The following is an 8725-nucleotide window of genomic DNA, read 5'->3' as shown; positions in this document are numbered from 1 at the left end:
CGTGGCACCCGCAAAGAAGAATACTGCGAGCTCCTCTACTCAAAACAAAAATAAAGGCAAGTAGATTGCGTCTGATTCTCCCATCCCTCACTTTGGTCCTGTGGTGGAGAGAGAGGTTGTAGTCGACCCCAACGCGTTTTTTGAGGCTGAGCATATAGTCTCTCGGATAATGACTCAAGGGAAGGTGAATAAGATCCTACTAAGTCACAAGATTGAGATGGGAGTTAACGGTCTTATTGCTCGACCTGCACTTGAGGGAGAACAGAGTTGTGCCCCTTTCCAAGATGACTACAGGGCTTGGAGTGATGAGCACTTGAAGGCCGGTGCCTTCCTCCCATTGGACCAATACTTCGCAGATTTTCTGAACTACGTTAAATTGGCTCCCTTTCAGCTCTCCCAAACTCATACAGGCTTTTGGCGAGGTTAACATATTTGTTTTTGAGGCACGAGTGGGAGGTCTCCACTCTAGCAGATATCCTGTACTTTTTCTGCCTCAAAGCCAGTCCCGACCAGAAAAGGTGAGGTGACAGATTTTACTACCTTACTCGTTTCCCGAACTCCACCTCCGTCATCGACCTTCCCAATCACCCAAATAACTATAGAGATTTAATCTTTATGTCAAATGGGTTCAAGAATTGCGACCATCGATATTTCAACTGTCCTTGTAAGTCTTATATCTTTGTGAATTCAACACGTGAACTTTTATCACTTTCATTATAATTTTTTTGTATGTTCTGATTAAGTTCGCTCCTTGTGCAGCTATATTCGCGAGGACAGGGCAATCTGTGACCCTCGAGGGTCAATATGAGACCCTGTCTAGTCTTCCTCTCGGGGAAAAAGACTATAGTCAGATTGTGAATGATGCCACCATGGTGGCTTGCAAACTGATCAGCAAGGGTCAGAGAGTTAGATTGGGCTGCTGTCAGTTATAGGCTAATTCGATTTAACCCTAACCAGCTCGTTAACCATCACCCTACCGATCCGGACCTAACAGAACCCTCCTCTAGTGCGTAAATCATTTGGTGGTATGCTATGATTATAGCTATCCAAAAGGCACCATCATAGTTGATAACACTTTACATTTTAGATCCACCATTTTTTAGGAGTATGGGACAAACCATAGGTCTTGGCCTTCCCTGCTCCAGGGCGTGTATGCCCCTGGTTTTAGGCAGTACGTAGGTGAGTTTAGCCCCGAGGAAGGACCTAAACATCCTAGGATCCAGGAGGTCATAGATGTAGGTTACCCCTTCCTCCGTTAATCCCAGAGTTGGAGGCTGTGCCTAGCCCAGTCAATACCCCGGAGTTGATCCTAATAGATTCCTCCCCTAGCTCAGAGGGTAGGATTCTTGCTCTCTTTCTTGTATTTATAATATTTTTGATGCATTGCTCCTGTGAACTGAATCCTTTGTTCGCTCTTTTTTTTTTCAGGTGAAGAAATGGAATTGCCAGGAGCTCCCGATTTGATGGGCGCCTTTAAGGTCGGCAAGACCGAAGTTGGTCCCGTGGTGAAAAGCCCCAGGGTGGCAAAGAAAACCACCCCTAGGACGGGGGGTATCACTAAGTCCCCACCTAAGGGTAAAGGTGCAAGCACTGCTCGGGAGCAGCCACCAAGAGAGCTCCCCTCAGCTCCAATAACAACGGTTACTGCTCAGCAAGCTCCTCATCCTCCTACTCGACACATGCCTTCCTCACATCCTCAAGTGATTCAAAGCGAGATTCCCATTGTCTGGATCCCGGTTGAGCCACATGATCTGGACAAGATCCTTGAGGCTTTTCGGGGTATTGTGTATGAGACAGCAAACCACATGGTGGGCCATGCGTATAAAGCTAGTGCCAGGGATCTGAGGGCCATAAAAGAGTGCAGCCCGAAAGATGTCCTCGAATCTACTATGGGGATGAACCTTACCGTGAGTCCTTTTCCCCCTCCTATCCTTCCATTTTTTTTTGTTATGTTTTTTTTTTAACTTGCTTCGTTATTTTGCAGTCTGTCTTGGCTCAATATCAAAGCATAGATCGTGTTAAAGCCAGGAATGAAGAACTCCAAGCTGACTTAAATGTTGCTCAAGAGAATGAGCAGGCTACCAAAACTGCCCTGAGTGTTGCCCAAGAGAATGAGCATGCTTCCAAAGCTGCTTTTATTTCTTCTCAGGAGGGCGAGCGGTCCACGAAGACCGCCTTGTCCACCTCTTAGGCTCAGGTCGTGGAGGTGAGTCGCCGTGCAGATCAGTTTCTGGGCGAAAATGAAGAACTCAAAACAAAGCTGATCGAGGCCGAGGCTAAGGCTAAGGAGGAAGATGTAGTGTCCTCGTCGCAAATGGAGGAGATGCTTTACCATTTCTGGGCCTTTAACTAGGACGGGAACTTCTCTTTCATGAAGCTTGAGCTGTGGGACCCGTATCTTGCTAGATTCAAGATTCGGTTTTCGCAAGAACCCTCAGAGACTAGCGAGGCTTCCGGAGTTGCAGAGGGGGATGGGGAGGAGGAGACCTCGGTGGAGCATGCTGACAGAGCCCAATGACTCTTTTATTCAACCTTTTTATTGTTATTATTATTATTTTTTAAATTTTTTTTGTAACAGTCCCTTGGGACCAAAAAAATTGCCTCCAGGCTTAGTTCGATGTTTTTTATTCCCTCGAGATCACAATATATTTTTTGAATATACACCTAACTTGTGATTTATGTCTTTCCCTTAGTTTATTATTTTCTCATGTTTATGAATCCTTAGACTCTTTTACATTCGAAATCTTAGGGATTGACTTTTAGATCGAGATAGGTTTTATTGATATCTTGGTTGTATCCAAGATTTTGCTCGCTTATTTGCGTCATACCTATTAAGAATCAGGCCTCAGACTTGATTATATCCAGGGTTTTTAATAAACTTCATCGAGTTATACCTGTTAAGAATCAGATCTCAAACCTGTTTATATCCAAGGTTTTTAATAAGTTTAACAACATCATACCTGTTAAGAATCGGGCCTCGGAGTTGGTTATATCCAGGGTTTTTTATGATTTCTCAAACTTAGTTTGCGTTAGGTTTATTAAAAACTCCAGCTTTAAAAAGTTGTTGAACAATCAATCTCTCTAAGCTTCTAAGTTTTTAATCTTTATCCGAGTAAACTTAATTTTCTCAAAAACTCTCCTCGGTTATGTGCCCCCCAAGCAACCAGAACGTATAAACGTTCTTGGTTGCTTTTACAATGTGAGAACACGAGCTCGTAATAATAAAACAAAGAAGTGGTTATTTAATAATCCGTCTGTTATTGAATTGAAATGACTTTTATAAATAAGCCTTACATTAATGGCAATACTATTGATAATACTTTTTCAAATGGAGAGCATTCCAGGTCCGTGGGACTATTTCCCCATTTAGTTAGGCTAGCTTAAAAGTTCCTTCGCGTAGGACCTCTGCGATCTGGTACGGTCCTTCCCATTTTGGGCCTAACACACCATCCTTTGGATCTTTATTCGCCAAAAAGACCCTTCGGAGAACCAGATCGCCTAATCCAAGTCTGCGTCCCATGACTTTTGAATTGAAATAATGAGTGATCTTTTGTTGATAATGGGTGAGCTGTAATTGTGATGTCTCTCATTTTTCTTCAATTTGATCGAGGTATGCACTAAGTAGCTCGTTGTTCTGATCTTGATCAAATATCCTTTGCTTGTGAGTAGCCACCAATGCCTCAATTGGAAGCATGGCCTCACTTCTGAAGGCTAGGGGAAAGCGAGTATGTCCTGTGGAGGTTCTATGCAAAGTTCGGTAGGCCCAAAGTACTTGTGGGAGTTGCTAGGGCCATAATCCTTTGGCTTCATCCAACCTTTTCTTCAGGCTCGCCTTGAGGGTCTTATTTACAGCCTCGACCTGCCCATTGGCTTGTGGGTATGCTACCGATGAGAAACTCTTCGTTATGTCGTATCTTTCACAAAATTTTGTGAAGAGACCACTATCGAACAGCGTTTCGTTTTCTAACACAATATTTTTAGGGAGTCCAAATTGACATACGATATTCTTCACTGCGAAATCCAGGAATCTCTTTGAGGTGATGGTTGGTAGAAGTTCAGCCTCTACCCACTTTGTGAAGTAATCGATCGTCACTACTGCATATTGAACTCCTCCTTTTCCCATAGATAGGGAACCTATGAGGTCAATTCCCCATGCTGCAAATGGCCAAGGGGATGAAATCATTGTTAGCTCGACTAGAGCAGCTCGGGAAACTATGGCAAAACGATGGCATTTGTCGCACTTCTGAACATACGATATCGAATCTTTCATTGAAGTGGGCCAGAAATAGCCCTGTCTTAGTACTTTCAGCACTAGGTTTTGCCCCCCAACGTGATCTCCACAAAACCTTCGTGTATTTCTTGTAAAATGGTTTTGGCTTCCTCTGGAAGAACACACCGTAGGAGGGGCAACGAATGACCTCGCTGATATAGGATTCCATCAACTATTACATATCGTGGAGCTTGATAAAGCAGTTTTCTCACGTCTTTCCTGTCATCTGGTAACTTTCTAGTTGTGAGATGTTCCATTATAGTAGTCATATAGGCCGGTCTTATGTTAATCATTCCAACCTTCATCGTTTCTCTCGTTACACTTGGGCTTTCTAAGAACTCCACTGGTACTACATTCAATGTTTCAACCTCTTTGGTGGAAGTTAAGCTAGAGCATCAGCATTAGAGTTCTGCTTGTGGGGTATCTGTTCGACAGAGCTAAACTCGAATGCAGATAATTCCCCCTTTACCTTAGCTAGGTAGGCCGCCATCTTGATGCCTTGAGCTTGATTCTCTCCCAATATCTGATTTACCACGAGTTGGGAATCACTATAGCATTGGATGGCTTTCGCCTTCAACTCCTTTGCCACCCTCAGCCTTGCCAATAAGGCCTCATACTCTGCTTCATTGTTGGATGCTTCAAATCCAAATCTAAGAGCTGTATGGAACTGATGTCCTTTAGGCGAGATTAAGATTATCCCAACTCCCAATCTATTCTCGTTTGATAATCCATCAACAAAGATTTTCCATAATTCCTGTATTGGCTCCTTCATGAGCTCATCCTGAAAACCAGTGCACTCAGCCATAAAATCAGCAAGGGCTTGACTCTTGATTGCTATTCGTGGCATTTATAATATCTCGAAATGGCTAAGTTTGATGGCCCATTTTAAGAAACGTCCCAACATTTCAGAATTTTACAATACCTACCTTAAAGGTTGGTCAGTTAAGACGTTAATAGAATGGGACTATAAATATGGCCGGAGCTTTCTGGAAGCCAAAATTAGACAGAATGTCAGCTTTTTTATCAGTGGGTATCGTGATTCATCTCCTAGAAGCCTCTTGCTTACGTAATATACTGGTTTCTGCGTTCGGTCTTCTTCTCGAACTAACATGACATTGAATTCATTTTCTGTCACGGCAAGGTAAAGAAACAGAGACTCTCCAGACGTCAGGTTGGATAATACAGGGGGTTCAACTAGATGCGTTTTTAGATTGTGAAATGCCTGTTCGCATTCTTTGGTCCAATCAAATTTCTTGTTTCCCCTGAGCAAGTTATAGAATGGGAGACACTTGTCAATGGATTTTGAAATGAAGCGATTTAAAGCCGCACTCTTCTAGTTAGGCTTTGAACTTCCTTATGCGACCTGGGTGAAGGCATGTCTAACAACGATCTAATTTTTTCAGGATTCACCTCTATCCCCCTTGTGTTGACTATGAACCCTAGAAATTTTCCAGATGCCATCCCGAAAGTGCACTTCTGGGGATTCAGCTTCATGTCATACTTTCTCAAGATCCCAAAACATTCTTCTAGGTAGGATACATGGTTATTGGCAGTCTTTGTCTTGACGAGCATGTCATTGACATTCATCTCCATGTTTCTCTCGATTTGGTTAGCGAACATTTTGTTGACCAAGCATTGGTATGTAGCCATGTCATTTTGCAATCCGAATGGCATAACTTTGTAACAATATAAGTTATGCTCGGTCATGAAACTGTTATGCTCTTGGTCTGCAGGGTTCATCGTGATTTAGTTATACCCAGAATACGCGTCCATGAAAGACATGAGCTCCTGATCTGCTGTGGCATCTACCAACTATTCAATCCTTGGTAGTGGGAAACAGTCCTTAGGACAAGCCTTGTTGATGTCAGAGAAGTTGATAAAAGTTCTCCACTTTCTCATTTGGCTTTGGGACTAGCACGGGATTAGCAACCAAAATCGGGTATTTTGCTTCCCTGATAAACCTGCATTTCAGTAGCCGAGCTACTTTTTCCTCTAGTGCTTCAGCTCGAACTGCCCTCAAAATCCTTCGTTTTTGGGATTTTGCAGGCACGCTCTTGTCCAAGTTTAAGGTATGCATTATTATACTCAAAGTGATTCCCACCATATCGTCGTGCGACAAGGCGAAAACATCCAGGTTCTTCCGTAAAAAATCAACCAGCTCCTTCTTTCTTTTGTCTTCAGAAGTTTTTCCAATTTTTACAACTCTTGAAGATTCTTTCGGGTCGATGTTTACTTCCTCGAGCTCTTCTATGGCTTTGAGCTCAGACCTGTCTTCGTCTACTCACGGATCGATGTCGTCACATTGGGTGACCTCACCATCTTCTTCTTGAGGTTCTTCCATCCCACGAGTGATGTAACGACCCAAATTTACTAGTAAGGCTTAAGGGCCTTGATTAGTGTGCTGGGAGGGCATAAATGGATTATATGTGAATTAAGTGACTAAAAGCATGTTATATGATTATTTGAATATCTGTAATGCACGACTATGTGTACTTGTATGCATGTAGGCCCTGATTAGGTTAGAATGGCATATTTGTAATCTTGGCCCGTTGAGGGCATAAATGTATATATATGTGATAAATTGTTGAGACCACATTATTTTGTGGATATATTTGTAATCTGTGACTCGAGACGATCCTAGTGAGCGGTTTAGCGAAAAAGTAACGGCGGGGATTTATACCCTGCTCGGGACAAGCCTGGGGGTATTTATGGGAATTTAGAGAATATATTTGAGTTTATTTTAATATTGGGGAATATAGTTGGTGATTAGTTAAGTGTCGGGAAGTAAGCGGTAAATATTAGAGACATTCGATGAATTAGCAGGAATTGGGTGTAATGACCAAAATGCCCTTAGGAAGTTTAAAGGCTTATTTTTAAATGGGAGGGAAAATTGGTCATTTGGATAATAAGGGATAAGTATCAGTAAGATTTATGCCATAGTGGATAGTGTAGAAAGAGTTGGAAGTCTGAAGAAAGAAAAGAAGAGAAGAAGAAAAAGAGAAAGAAGGAAAAGTGGGAGACTCTATTTTCTCTCTCGGTTTAAGCTTCTCTTCATCAATTCTTGAGGTTTCTTGGAGCTAAAACTTAGGGGGAGCCTGGGCAGGAGCTTGAGGCTAGGGTCCTTGGTCTGGCTTGAGGAATTAGCAAGGAGTTAGCAAGAGAAGTCCATCCATTTGAGGTAAGGTCTAAGGTTGTTTTTCAGTTTCTAGTTCTTAGTATTGATATGGATTTTGAGCTGAGCTTTGATGGGGAATTCTAGGGAGTTGAGGCTGAAGCTTTGAGGAGGTGAAGGCTAAGCTAGTGTGGAGGATAACCTAAGTTGAGCCCATCCATCAAAGGTAAAAAACTCTAGTTTCAAGCTTTGTGATTTCTGTGGTTTTGCTGAGATTTTGAGCTTTAGGTTCAGCCATGGTGGATTTTGTGTTTTGGGGAGCATGTGATTGAATTTCTTGTGGTTGGGACTTATGGGATGAGTTGAGGATGTTGGGACACTTGTTTTGAAGTTTGGTTGAGTTTTGGAAAGATTTGGCTCGGGAAAACTCGAAGGGGAAAAATCTGTGCTGGGCTGTGCTGCTATAGTGCTAGGCCCTGAAGTTCCTGAGCCTTTTGGCTCTGTTTTTAATGCTATAGCGCTCTCCTTAGGGTGTTGTAGCACTACCTTGTTTCCAGAAATGGGTTTTTGGGTTATTTTCAAGGATTTTTGCCCGGGGGTTCAGGGTCTGATTCCACCACCCTGTTTGGTGGAATTAGGGCTTCCCGAGGGCTCGGGATTGGTCCCGAGGCTAGGTTTTGGATTTGAGGTTTGGTGATGATTCTGATCTATGGCTGTGACTAGGTGTACGCTAGTGCTCGGACGAGATCGTGCTTGAGGATCAAATTGAACCAAACTAGCGAAATCTAAAGGTAAGAAAATTGCACCCGTTTATGTGTTTGTGATGGGACTAAGAGCTCCCTATATCTATATGAGGTCATAGATGGTATTATGTCATGGGACATGTGACAAACGACCTAAGGGTGTTGTAAATAATACTTGCGCACAGGGCGCGACTCGGCCATTGGTAGCTAATGACAGCTTAACATTCATTGAGCTCAGTTTAAGTGGGCCGAAGTCAGTGGGATAAATAGAGGGTGCGGCCTAAGGGCGTTAACCCTAGCTATCATATGTGAATTGATTACTGATATGAAATGATATACTTGGTATGCTGAATACTTGATTAACATGAATGCTTAGAATGTTGAGTACATGCTTATGCGGTATGAGTTATCTGATTGTCTATTGAATGATTATGCTTTGTTATTGTGTTTTCTTGCTGGGCCTTGGCTCACAGGTGCTACGTGGTGCAGGTAAAGGCAAAGACAAGTTGGACCAACCCTGAGATGGAGAGCTGTGGGGCTGAATGTACATGGTCAGCTAATCGGCTGCCACGACCGAGGGGTGGAATAGGACGAGAAAAG

This window comes from Humulus lupulus, chromosome X, assembly GCF_963169125.1.
Source record: "Humulus lupulus chromosome X, drHumLupu1.1, whole genome shotgun sequence".
Taxonomy (NCBI): domain Eukaryota; kingdom Viridiplantae; phylum Streptophyta; class Magnoliopsida; order Rosales; family Cannabaceae; genus Humulus; species Humulus lupulus.
Note: the sequence above shows the minus strand (reverse complement) of the source record.